Raw genomic sequence first — 15,110 nt, forward strand, 5'->3', positions numbered from 1 at the left:
GTTAGTATTAAGATTCTTTTACAGGGAGTGCAGTGGAGCTGACGCTGAGATCATTTAGTATTTGGTTGTATCATCGCTAGTCTCACTGAACTCTTCTGAATTCTACATGTCATGTGTGGTCTGGCGTCTCCTTACCAGCAACAGGTCCCAGGTTCAAACTAGTTAATTCCCTAAAAAACACGCTCAGAGCGTCGTTGCCCGAAAGTGGTAGGGAGACACGATATAGTACAAACAGACACCACCATGTATGTTTAGAAAATTAAAAATGTGGAACGCTTCACGATTTTGCGTGTCATCCTTGCGCAGGGGCCATGCTAATCTTCTCTGTTCATTTTCATGCTGGGTCTCTACCTCAATTCTGTAAAGGTCTCGATTTGCCATTGCTAATCTTTCCGAATCCCTTATTTTCTGTTTTAAAAGCAATTCAAGCGCCCTACTTCGCCTCAAAATGCGCTCATACGATCTCACGCGTTTCATAAATTTTTTGTTCACACGGCGCTCATACGATCTCACGAATTTCATAAATTTTTTGTTCACACGACTTGACACTACCAAGACTGACAATCCATTCACTTACTTGTTGGGACAGAACCAACTTGTCAACGATGTATCCGCCACCTGTGCGCTTGCATTGGAGAGAAAACTTAATTCTAACAATTTTCAAAATTCATAACTTAATTATGCTATTGTCTCTGCTATACTGTCTCACTTTTTGTGAATACCTTATTACTATCTATCGCTGCAGCTACTGTTTTCGACTATGTAAAACTTTAAGAAAAAAATTTTTTTTTTCAACGAAAAATTTTTACCAGTATATTTTTATGACCTAATTAGGCATGTGGTCGACCTTCAATCATGGTATTTTACCATCCTGGCTGGGTCGCCATTTTCTATACATACATGGTGGTTTCTGTTTGTACTATATCGTGTCTCCCTACCACTTTCGGGCAACGACGCTCTGAGCGTGTTTTTTAGGGAATTAACTAGTTTGAACCTGGGACCTGTTGCTGGTAAGGAGACGCCAGACCACTCATGACATGTAGAATTCAGAAGAGTTCAGTGAGACTAGCGATGATACAACCAAATACTAAATGATCTCAGCGTCAGCTCCACTGCACTCCCTGTAAAAGAATCTTAATACTAACTAAATTTAGTGGAAAGGGTTCAAAGTTTCCTATTTTTAGTTAGCTGGTAAAATAACGTCGAAAAAGCAGTTAAGTTTACCACTGATAATTTTATTCTACTCTTAAAACATCGTTTGTAAATTGCACTATTGATAAAAGGAAATTTTTTAATACAGGATAGTAAAAACCAACTGCGTTCAACAAGAATGTGAACGAATATTCCCTAAATGGGTTTCCAGTTCTACAATCGATCGAAGGGTGACCTATGCCATATCACATCTATAATCTAGGTTTAATTAAAGTTTCACAAAAGAGAAAGCTATCAAAATGGTCTACAGTGACCCTCAATTATCTTTAATAACTTATCTAACTTGTCGTAAATTACAGTGGCTGATGTGGCTTCTCAATAACTATATAAAAGAAAAATCATCGCTTTTCAGATCTTTACTTCAAGTGGCAAATGAGAACACCATGAGTTTTAATTAACGATCACCATTAGTATTACGCAAAAAGGGCGTGTAACAGATGAGTCTTCTGCAGTTCTGAGTGAAGCCTTATGCGCTCAAAAATGCTGCATCGCGTGCGTTCATTACCTTGTCGGTGTTTAAGCAGCGTCAGGGCGGCAGCGGCCGGCGCAGCAGCCATCCAGCTCGCCGTCTCGGAACCAACTCTACTCTAACTTCTCGTTACTACAATTTGCTTTGGTTAATTTAATGTCACAATTTATTCGGAGCTATGTGACATACTACTGGATTTGCTTATCACGTCAGGGTTTTCATGTAAGGTGTTGGATTTGCCTGACACCTTACATCCCCTCTCTCACTTCTCTGTGCTCTGTACATTGGTCTATTAGCGTGCAATGTGGTTTCCACCATTTGCAGCAAACTATTGTGCTCCTTGACATTTCCGCAAGAAATCCAATTTATGACCCCTTCATCCCATGATATTTACATTTTTGGTATTATTTATTATAATTTTTATGATTCTCTCTGAGTATTATAATTAAACAAAGTATATTGATAACCCACACTTCAATTATGAGCAGCCTACTATGGTCTTAGAAATCACTGTAATAGCCCTTATCCTGTGCTGGCCAAAGGAAATGATTGGATCAACGACCTTCCTATTGTTAGTGGTATACAGTGAATATATATCGCGAGATGGTGTGTTTCGCCTGTGTGAGCGAAATATTTACTCCTTGAATCCGTGTTGGTCCATAACGAGCGGAGAAAAGTAAGAAAATCAGAATGTGACTGGACTTGGTTATGAGACACGATAACGAGAGAGGTGTAGGTAGTGTGTACAATGAAACAGTCATCGTTAGCCGCCATATTATATAATTTGCGATTTTGAGATTCACAGGCAGTATGTAACATGAATGTGGAGCTTAGCCAGAATACAGTCTGTTACATTTTAAAGGCAATTGCGCGTATTTAATTTTTATAAAAGGATACTGTGAGGAACTAATATACACTATGAGCTTGTATCGGACTTCGAACATCTATTGGTCGATGTTTGCGGCAGAACCTGCTTCTGTCACATGATCAAAGCGTAGAGAAAGTTTTCTCTGATAAAAAGAACTCATTTCACTCGCAGACAATCATCGAATGATCAAAAGCGAATGGTAAAGCTCCATTTCAAGACCCGTATAGAAGCTTTCTTTCACTAACATTTCAAGAATTTTACAGGCAAACGTCGGAGTCGGCAGCTGCTTCTTCACCATGAGAGTAACTTGTCTACATGTATGAAATTATGTACACTGTAGGGATTGTCAACGCCGATAATGATAGAGATAATGTTCTTCACAGACATACAAACAGAGACAATGTGCACTCTAGTTCAGAAACAATGAGTTTAATATTACCAGCTTGAAAACATTTATTCTTCTTTTGAGAAGTAAAAATATACTATAACGGTAATTAACATCGATGAGGTATGTGCTAACCTGTGCTTAGGGGTGTTAAAATGGTGACCAACACACAATGACGTCATTTTCAAGTCACCTAAGAGACGTATTACACCACAACATTATTGTGGACTTGTAACTAAATGTAAGAATCACAAAAATTTCATGACCATGTCACACTCTTCACGTCACAAACAGAATACATCACTAAGATACAAACAGAGTGCACTTTCTTAAAACAAGAAAAAACCTGACATGATCCACACCATAAGGGTGCACAAGCTTTGCATTACCCATCTGGGCTGTCACCACTAGCACTGTGAGGGCCTACCTACTGCCAGAGCAGCTGTCAGCAGCTTCTGCAAGGTACCACTGCCAGAGTCAGCCATAGATAAAGTATAAAAATTATTCACACTCGCCAGAGTGCCTCCCAGTTGACAGCAGGTAATATCTGTCATCTATTGCTACAATATATCTTTATCATGAAGTTTCATGAGATGGGTTACCTTTTCCACTTATGCTAGCCCACCCCTCCCCCCGCCCTGACACTAGACTGCAGGAGCATCTATATTGTACACTGATACCCTGTGAGCAATGTGCTCAACAAAACTCCATTCAATTACAAAACTGTTGTTACAAAGTGTGGGTTCTAACTCATTTGTCTCAGTCCTGACTAACGCTAGGACCGACCCAAGTTACCATGAATCTACACTTTCTAGCTACTATAGTACACATATTTAGGTCTGATTCACATTATTTTATTAAAAACGTGTATTTTCAGTAAATAGCAAAGAAAATTAATAAAAATGAATATTTTTTGTTATCACATTCAGTTACTATACAACAATTATGTTTTCATACAAAAAGTGAACATAAGGCTGAAAATTTCATTTTTATTATAAAAGGTGCATCTAAGAAAAAAATTTAATTCATTCTGACAAAGAAGTTCAGTGAATTTTTGAAGTAAAGGTGAATGGAAGTAAATATATAATAACTGTTGTATTCCTCACACAAAATTTTTCTCATTTTCTTTTTCAGCAGTCATTAGATTTTTAGGGACTGTTAATTTTTCATATTTTTTTATGAATGCTTCAGTACATTTTGACCACATTCACAAGTAACTTCAACTTATGGATAACATTTTTTACTTTCTTTACAACTCTGAGAACATCCATCTTTCTGATATTTATCTTCATAAAATCTGTTAACATTCTTTTTCTCCAGACAGATACCATTCTGCTTTAGGTGTTTGGTATTTTCCTTTTAAAGTTTTTAAATTTGAATATGAAAAAATTAAATTTTAAAAAAATTTTGAAATGAATTCCAGATCATGAAATTCATTATTTCTTTTTTTAAGTTCATTCATTCCTTTGTATATCAGTTTTACCTGTTCTTTTTCAACTAATTGAAACTCACAATCAGTAATTAATATAGAACATCTATCTGGTAAAAGAATCTTAAACTCATTATTAAGCTCATGCTATTTCTTTTCTCCATATCCATTATTTACATATTCACATCCAGTAATATTGTGGAAAGCTTTTACCTGTATCTCATTCAATGTTTTAATCTCTTTCGAGACACATGCATTGTTGAGTGTCTTGTTTAGAGTCTCAATTTGTACAGAAAAATTTTTATTTGATTGCCCTATAATTTGTAATGTCCATTTGGAAATGTATGTATTTTCTTTTCCAAGGTATATCTATTATCATAATGAAGACCCAACACTTACTTGTTTACTTCAGCAGCGTATTTTTCGTGTTTTTCACATTAAATTTTCTGTACTGTTCTCTATTTTTAAAGAAACAATCGTTATGATCTTCCAGGCTTATTCAATTTTTAACAATATTTTTCTTAACTTCTGGAGATATTTTCTCTGTCTTAGTACCAACTTTATAAGCATACATTTTTGCTCACAAACCACAAAATTCTTCTATTACTTTTCCATTGCATTCATCTTTCATTGAATATTTCATGTTTACTTGTGGAACACAATAAAATTTATTTTTAGTATAATCACTAGCATCAAATTTATCAATCATCATTTTGATATCTTTAAAAAAATCTTCAGTTTTTGTATTGTAAATGTAACTGTCAGTTTCTTGAAACAACTCAATAGTTTCCCCATATTTCACTTTCATTATCCTGTAGTGAAATTCATACGTCACTTGTTTAGATAAATCACGAATGACCTCTGCTTCATACATATGAATAGGAACAAGATTTTCATTAAATATAGTTATCCCTTAAAGTTTGCTTTACCTATAAGTTCATCTGACACTACTTTTGTATCCACTCTGTTTCTTATCTTTTCCATCGTTTTTCCAACCACTGAAATCTTCCTCAAAAACTTTTTTGGCTTTAATTCTAATATCCATATTTAACTATATATATTCCTTTAACCAGTCTGATTGATGAATTTCTGTTGTTTAATTCCAAAAGACAGATACTGATTAATATTTCTACAGTGAATTACATAATTATGTTTAAAGTTCAGAGTAGTAACAACTAGCTTATTTTAGTGCCTGGTACAGAAGTTCATGGTAAATCTTTATGTAAATCATGTAATTCTCTTGCATATTCTAAATCTACTTCAACAATATATGCAGTTTTAGCAGTACCTGACATTTCACGTATATTTGTACAGCCAAAATTATTTGGTTCATTCCATTCAAATCCACCATATGGTAAGTATTGACTCACAGCATAACCATACAAATTATTCAAATCTAAATACCCCAGATAATTGATGTCTTTTTACTATTAAAATCCTTCACATTTTTATTGTTTGCTTCAACATATCATTTACAACACTGAGATGTTCCTCTTGTTGCTCACTTTTCACCCACTAAATCATATCATAATTATGTAATAAATCAGCTTGTTGTTCAGTCATTTTCAACACTGAAACCCAAGATAAACAAGGCACTGTAAAGTATGAAGATAGATCCAGATCACATACTTTAATACACGTTTTTCTACAATTTTCAGATACATGAAGCCCATAACAAAACACCAGTTTTCAGATATTGATCATGATATGAGCCATGATATTCTATATTAAATTTATCCTATACTAATTGTGCATGTTTATAATCTTCATGAACTACTTTACAGTCATTCAGTTTGCTGTAAATTCTCCCTTTTTAGTCTCTTCAAGTTCTTTCGTATGTAATCACATGGCTATACAACATTTCTGATCACTATATTGAATAACTCTTCTGACAAATTTTTTTAAATATTTTTCATTTGATCTCCTTTCCAGTTGGATGAAGGATCATCATGTGATAAATTCATAAATTTAAATGTATCAATAAAACTCATTTTTAAACTTTCTATGCTTTTATGAAACTAATATATCTATTTCCATTATTTAGTATTAAGTCTATTTCTTTTTTATCATAGCCAAGTTCTTTTACAAACAGATGCAAAACATATCCAGATAAATTTACGAAAATAAATTGGTACAAAACACGCATGCATTAACTTAAAGTACAACTATTATGTAATGTATTTATAAATTTTACAGTTAATTGATCACAGTGACAAAATTTTTGTCTTTCTATGAATAATGATACACAATGTACAATTTTTCCACCTTGCATATCTTGATTGTCCTTCAAGAGTTAATGGTCTCATTTCTTCAGTTTCAGAATAAATGTCTCCAACTTTTTGTGTGTATTGATAATTTGTGTAATGAATATATGAATCTTCCTTTGGCATACTACTTTTAATGGTGTGTTAGCTTAAGAGGTTGGTGTGTGATTGTCTAATTTTTCTTTGATAGTGAAATGGAGTAAACATACATCACTAATAAATTTTGCTTGTTCATATTTAGTAATTTGACTCAGAACAAATCTACATATATTTTTATATGACAATACTGTGAATTAACTCCATACATGAAGTAATGGCGATTTGAATGTCTCACCCTCTTACATTGCTTTTTTGTAATACTATTACAAAATTTTAAACAATATTAATGTACTTGGTAAAAGATTACAATCCAATTTATCTCTAAATACTCTTGTAAAATGTTAGACAAGTTTCGTTGTAACATCAATATAAAATTCCACTCTAATATATGTTGAAATCCACTAATAAAGTCTTCATTAAATTCATAATGACCAGATATAAATGTTCATTCTGTAAGATTATATTCATTGGTCCTTGAATATACAAAAAAATTATTTCTATTTGCTGAGGTGTTGCAGAATATAGTTTATACAATTAACACAATACAAACTTTCATGATCGTAATTAATCTGCATCATAAATGTATCCTTTTTTTAGTTTATAGCATCATTTAATTCCTAATTCTTTTTTCTTACCTTTTAATTCCTTTAAAGTATAATTTTTAATTGACTATTACCATTCATGTAATTGTCAATATTATTGTTAATAATTTCAATAAGTAGTTGTTTTACAAGTTCAGAATAACTATACAATCCTAATTGTTTTGCTTTAGTTTTTAATTTGTTGACTTTTAGATTATTTAAACTCACCTTTTATTTATTTACAATTATTACATTTAAAGAGAAAAGGCCTTGCCGCAGTGGATTCACGGGTTCCCGTGAGATTACCGAAGTTCATCATAGTCGGGCGTGGGGATGGCCAGTGCTTGGATGGGTGACCATCCAGCCACCATGTGCTGTTGCCATTTTTCGGGGTGCACTCAGCCTTGTGATGCCAATTGAGGAGCTAGTCGACCGAATACTAGTGGCTCCGGTCAAAGAAAACCATCATAACGACCAGGAGAGCGGTGTGCTGACCACAAGCTCCTCCTATGCAAATCCACACCTGAGCGTGACACAGCAGTCGTATGGCCCCGATGGGCCACTTGTGGCCTGAAGACGGAGTGCTTATTACATTTAAAAGAAAAAATTTTAAACCTGTCATTTTCTTTTTAAAAGGTTATTTAAGTTTTAAATAAATAAATTTTTTAATTACAAATGATATTTTATATATTCTGTATGGAGCTCCAGACAAAGAAAATTTCCCCCTACAAATATACTAAAAAATTTAAGGAAATAAAATGTATCCACTAGCTACACTTACATTCAGATACTAATTTCATATATTAATAATAAAAATATAATAAACTTAATAAATGGTATCAATTAAAAGCACATCTAAAGTACTTGATGCCATTCAGGAATACATACGGTCTCTATATATAAATTATTTCAGAAAAAGAATTACCAGTTAAATTTACGTACATGGTTAAAAGGTATTTGTGCGTCTGAATTTATTCTAAAAGATGTTTTAATAACTAATGATATTTTATGCGTTATTCATTATGGAATTTGAGTTTCGCTGACGCCAGTTCATGTTAAACTGAATAAAATAAGAGGACATATACAAGCTTATGGTAGAATATTATGGTTAATAAAATATAGAAATCAAATATGATAATGTACTTGCTTGAGCATATGAATGTATTCAAAGGAAAGTAAACAATTAACAACTAATAATTCAGTTCAAAAACTTGGATTGTCTGATCTGTTAGGAATTTCAAAAACTGATGATGAGTTTAAGAACTAAGGTTGCCAATGAAATTTAAGATAATCACATAACCTTCATGGATATATTAATTAACTATATAAGCTATACAGCTAGAACAATTCACTATGAACATGAAAATAATTGTTGAGAAGTTTCCACAAAAAACAATATATGCTTACACTTTCATAGCTTCCTCAGAGAAATATACTTAATCAATAATTTTAAAATATGATAAACAAACAAACTGTCAATTAAAAATTAAAAATTTTATATGTGTTACTATAGTAAAATAAAATACGATGTAAATAATGCAGAAAAACTATTTCATGTACTATGTGACTATTGAGAGCCATCACTTGAGAGGAGTAAGTTAACGATTAAACCATAAACTACACATTTGATAATATTAAGGATTTAACTAGAAATCAGACAAGATAAATATATGCCATAGATCCAATTATACCTAATGAAGTAGAGTTAGATGAGCAATTACAAGAGAAAGTAAATAAAGTTTTAGATGTTTGTATAATTGGAAATAATTTAGGTCTAACTAGAAAGTAATTATGAGATAGAGTGCGAACTGATCATGTTGCTTTAAAGAACAAGAACAATGGAAAAGTAGTAAAGAACCAATAACACACAATGAAAGTGAAATTAGAATTATGTATTATTTCACAATAAATGTAAATTCCAATTACTTATTTCATATTTAAATTTTATATAAGATACATTAAACATATATTTACACTAATTTCATATTTTATATATATATATAAAGAAATGGACAAAACAGACTACCAATTAAAAATCTTCAAATGATTCTGACTTTACGCTATTTTTTAACTTTTATTTGAATACCGAAATAGGACATTCAGTGCCAAACAAGTGTAAAGTTTCTATAATGACTTCCAATTATACATGAAAATTTTTATTATTAAAAATATAAACTTCATCAATTTGGATGTATTGAAAAATCATCAATCTTAAGTAATGGAAATGAACTATAAAATACCTTCTCTCCATTGACCCAACTCTTGTGTGAAATACCAAATCATAACCATTCAACAGGATGATTTGTTTTCCATAATACCCACTCATAGAAGTTATCTTCTACTTTTTCACAATTTAAATTTCTTAATTTAAATGATATGGTATTACAATAAATAACAGACTCATTTTCAAAAATTTTTGTTGAACAATTAGTAGTGTATTCATTTGTTAAAAACGTTTAAGTATCTGATTACTACTTTATCATCTTTTTTAAATTTTGGCTTATCATTAGATGTAAATCATATTCACGGAGACAGGTGTGAAATTTTTTTCATTAACTTCTGTCTGTTTCGTGTTATTGTACACATACAATAATTTTGAGGCTAGATCAGTCCGTTTGTAATTTCCTTATAAGTTCATATATTATTCCTAATTTTTTCTTTAAGTGATCTGTTAAATCATTTAACAAAATATGCTTTTATTTCAATAACTGATGAATACTGATTAATATTATATTTCCATCAATTCTTGAAATTCTTTAATATAGAATTCTCTAGCTCTACCTGTTTGTAACTTATTGGTTCTCTAGACTTAAGTATTTTTACTAAAGCACCAGCTACATTTTTACAAGTTTTATCTTCAACTGGAATAGCTTAAGAAAAATTTTGAAAAATAATTATAACCTTTTTTAGTTTGGAAATTCGCTTTAAGTTTCCAGATTCCATTTCAACTACACCAGCTTGCTATAAATCATCAATACCGAGAGAAATTTCATTCCTCCTTTTAATGTTTTTATTCATCTCTTCATGTACATTTAGTCCTTCACCAACAAACTTTTTGTAACAAAATTAGTCTTTTCCATTTATGTATGGTACAAATAGGTTCAACACTTTGTCTCTCATTTTTAATTGTTACTCTGTAAGAATTATGCACTACAATAAATCTCTTGCACTTCAAGCTGTAGATACGGTTTTCCTTTTATATAAAACAAAAAAGTCATAAGATTTAAACTATTTCATCAAATATACATAACTCAACTGGACCAGTTTTAACAGAATTTTTTGATCGTATATTAGGAAACTTCATCTATTTACTTTTCTTGTGTGATTACTAGGAGTTGCTTCATAGAGATTATCATAAACACTATAATCTCAGAATCATTAAATAATAAATTTTTATTTATATTTAGACAGATAACAACAATTAAAAAATAAACTATACACAAAACTGTACCTTTTTGTTCATCTCCCGTCATAAAAACAATACAATTATATGTTTATCATATAATTTATCTTGAAGATAACTTATCCCATTTAAACGAGGAGTTAATCAGTTTTAGAGAATTTATCTGAAAAAGCTTTTTGTAAGGCAATTTGTTAGATCGTTTTCGTTAAGTTGATTAAATTTTCAGTAAATTATTTAGCAGAGACATAATTACTGAGTTTGTTCGATTACTTATGTATTCAGATTTTATAAGAAGGTTTTGTAATTCACTCTTGTAACAGCATTATAACCTGTTACTGCATTTTATATATCTGCTGTTCCTTTATCATTAAAATAAATATATCCTTTAGTTTTTATATTATTTCTTATGAAATTGTTTAACTAAACTTTCTATTTTATGACCAATTTCTACTTCTAATTCATTCTTCATGTTTTCTAAATATATTTGACCATTAATCGTGGTGATATTTAGTCTGAGCTTATTTCCAAAGATGTCCATTTATTAGATTCAGAATATAGTTAAAATAATGATTTTTTCTGAACATAGTTTTAAAACAAACAGACATATATATGTGTGCCTTTCTTCTGCCTCTAAAACAAATACATACTTTAGTTTGCTTAAAAATGTTACATAATTCCAATATGAAATTGTTTGATTAAACTTTCTACTTTTTTGAACAAATTCTGCTTCTGATTCATTTTTTATGTATTCTGAGTTTATCTGAGCATCAATCATGGTGATATTTAGGCTGAGCTTATTTCCAAAGATGTACATTTATTAGATTCAGAATGTAGTTACAATTGTAATAACATGAACATGGTTATAAAACAAACAGACACAAAGACCAGAAAGTTTTCTGTCCTGCCAGTATTGCAGTATAGATCATTTTTCATGAAATAGCCAGTTAGTTGTTTTGTTTATTATTACCAAATGTATATAAAATTTTTATTTCTTTACTTTTAGAGTAACAAATCCAGTGTGTACCACCAAGATCACATGTATTTAAATTTACTATTCCAGATTCAAATTTCTATCAGTTGATAATTCATCAAACGTATGTACTCCATGAAAATGTTTAATTTTTAAATGCTTAGCAATTTTCATTGATCGAAAATACTTAATGGATTAGGATACATTTTGTCTAATTCCTTTGACTCGACTGCCTTTCTTTTCCATCGCTAATTGTGTCTTTTTGTCTTCTAACTCTTTATTAGCTTTTCCTTCTTTATTACTTTTTTAGATGTACTAGAATCTTCTTCACTTCTGGAATACCTAATTTAATATCTTAATTTACACCAGTTTTTCCTCTCTCTTTCTTTTTTGAGCGTCAGTGCTATGTAGCTGATCTTAATTTAGTTTGATTTTCATTGAGTTTATTTTAGTCTTGCCAATAGGTAGCAAAGGTAATCAATAATAAAGTTGTTAATTTATATAGATAAACATTTATGAGAATTAATAATTTTATATTCCAACCACTTTCGTCTAGTTCAATACCAATACCTTATTACTCCTCTAACTACAGTTGCAGCTATTTTTTCTGCTAATGAAGCTCCATTTGCGTGCATTCTTTCTTTTGCAGGTAGTTGAAGTTCTTTATCTTCTTTGTGTCTTTTTTCTAGCTGTTTATGACATCTGTACATAATATTATTCTTTTACAAGCTTCACCTAATTTATTTAGTCCTGAGGCACCTCTAGCTAATCCCCAGATTACATTAATTATAACCAGGAATATGTATTTCAAATGGTAATTTATTAATCAATGATTTTACTAAATCTGCTCAATATTTTTTTTAAATTTTCCAAAACATATGTGGTAAATTCACGCCATGAACTATGGACCTTGCCGTTGGTGGGGACGCTTGCGTGCCTCAGCAATACATATAGCTGTACCATAGGTGCAACCACCATGGTGGGGTATCTGTTGAGAGACCAAACAAACGTTTGGTTCCTGGAGAGGGGCAGCAGCCTTTTGAGTAGTTGCAGGGGCAAAAGTCTGGATGCTTGATTGAACTGGCCTTGTGACAATAACAAAAAGGCCTTGCCGTGCTGGTACTGTGAATGGTTGAAAGCAAGGGGAAACTACCGCCATAAATTTTCATGAGGGCATGCAGCTGTACTGTATGGTTAATGATGATGGCGTCCTCTTGGATAAAATATTCCGGAGGTAAAACAGTCTCCCATCCAGGTCTCCAGGTGGGGACTACTCAAAAGGATGTTGTTATCAAGAGAAAGAAAACTGGCATTCTACGGATCGGAGCGTGGAATGTCAGATCCCTTAATCGGGCAAGTAGGTTAGAAAATTTAAAAACGGAAATGGAATGCATTATTGTGGCTAACATAGACACGAACCAGATGCATGCTACAGTAGTACAAATTTATATGCCAATTAGCTCAGCAGAAAACGAAGAAATTGAAGTAATGTCTGATGAAATAAAACAAATTATTCAGATAGTGAAGGGAGACAAAAATTTAATACTCATAGGTGTCTGGAATTCGGTAGTAGGAAAAGGGAGAGAAGGAAACATAGTAGGTGAATATGGATTTGTGGGTAACAAATGAAAGAGGAAGCTCCTTGGTAGAATTTTGCACAGAGCACAACTTAATCATAGCTAACACTTGCTATAAGAATCATAAACGAAGGTTGTATACCTGGAAGAATCCTTGAGATACTAGTAGGTATTAGATAGATTTAGGAACCAGGTTTTAGATTGTAAGACATTTCTAGGGGCAGATGTGGACTCTGACCACAATCTATTGGTTATGATTAGTAGATTAAAACGGAAGAAACTGCAAAAAGGTGGGAATTTATGGAGATGGGACCTGGATAATCTGACTAAACCGGAGTTTGTACAGAATTTCAGGGAGAGCATAAGGGAACAATTGACAGGAATGGGGGAAATAAGTACAGTAGAGGAAGAATGGGTATTCTGAGGGATGAAGTAGTGAAGGTAGCAGATGATCAAGTAGATAAAAAGAAGAGAGCTAGTAGAAATCCTTAGGTAACAGAAGAAATATTGAATTTAATTGATGAAAGGAGAAAACATAAAAATGCTGTAAATGAAACAGGCAAAAAGGAATACAAACATCTCAAAAATGAGATCGACAGGAAGTGCAAAATGTAGAGGCTTATCTCAGTAGGGGAAAGATAGATACTGCCTACAGGAAAATTAAAGAGACCTTTGGAGAAAAGAGAACCACTTGTATGAATATCAAGAGCTCACATGGAAACCCAGTTCTAACCAAAGAAGGGAAAGCAGATAGGTGGAAGGAGTATATAGAGGGTCTGTACAATTGTGATGTATTTGAGGACAATATTTTGGAAATGGAAGAGGATGTAGATGAAGATGAAATGGGAGATATGATTCTGCGTGAAGAGTTTGACAGAGCACTGAAACACCTGAGTCGAAACAAGGCCCCCGGAGTAGACAACAATCCATTGGAACTACTAACGGCCTTGGGAGAGCCAGTCCTGACAAAACTCTACCATCTTGTGAGCAAGACGTATGAGACAGGCGAAATACCCTCAGACTTCAAGAAGAATATAATAATTCCAATCCCAAAGAAAGCAGGTGTTGACAGATGTGAAAATTACCGAACTATCAGTTTAATAAGCCATGGCTGCCAAATACTAACGCGAGTTCATTACAGACGAATGGAAAAACTAGTAGAAGCCGACCTCAGGGTAGATCAGTTTGGATTCCGTAGAAATATTGGAACACGTGAGGGAATTCTGACCCTATGACTTATCTTGGAAGGTAGATTAAGGAAATGCAATCCTACGTTTCTAGCATTTGTAGACTTAGAGAAAGTTTTTGACAATGTTGACTGGAATACTCTCTTTCAGATTCTGAAAGTGGCAGGGGTAAAATACAGGGAACAAAAGGCTATTAACAATTTGTACAGAGACCAGATGGCAGTTATAAGAGTTCAGGGGCATGAAAGGGAAGCAGTGGTTGGGAAGGGAGTGAGACAGGGCTATAGCCTCTCCCCGATGTTATTCAATATGTATATTGAGCAAGCAGTGAAAAAAACAAAAGACAAATTCGGAGTAGGGGTTAAAATCCATGGAGAAGAAATAAAAACCTTGAGGTTCGCCGATGACATTGTAATTCTGTCAGAGACAGAAAAGGACTTGGAAGAGCAGTTGAATGGAATGGACAGTGTCTTGAAAAGAGAATATAAGATGAACATCAACAAAAGCAAAACGAGGATAATGGAATGTAGCGAATTATGTCTGGTGATGCTGAGGGAATTAGATTAGGAAATGAGACACTTAAAGTAGTAAAGGAATTTTGCTATTTGGGGAGCAAAATAAGTGATGATGGTCGAAGTAGAGGGGATATAAAATGCAGACTAGCAA

At 32.6% G+C, this 15,110-nt stretch overlaps 1 non-coding gene across 1 annotated transcript; it reads right to left on the reverse strand.

Moving 5' to 3' along the window:
- Window positions 1–261: 261 nt before the first annotated feature.
- On the reverse strand, window positions 262–368 carry LOC126268501 (U6 spliceosomal RNA). Its single transcript, XR_007549127.1, has one exon. It is a non-coding gene; the product is annotated as a U6 spliceosomal RNA (small nuclear RNA).
- Between the last annotated feature and the right edge of the window lie 14,742 nt (window positions 369–15,110).

Source organism: Schistocerca gregaria, chromosome 4 (assembly GCF_023897955.1).
Source record: "Schistocerca gregaria isolate iqSchGreg1 chromosome 4, iqSchGreg1.2, whole genome shotgun sequence".
In the NCBI taxonomy this organism is placed as follows: domain Eukaryota; kingdom Metazoa; phylum Arthropoda; class Insecta; order Orthoptera; family Acrididae; genus Schistocerca; species Schistocerca gregaria.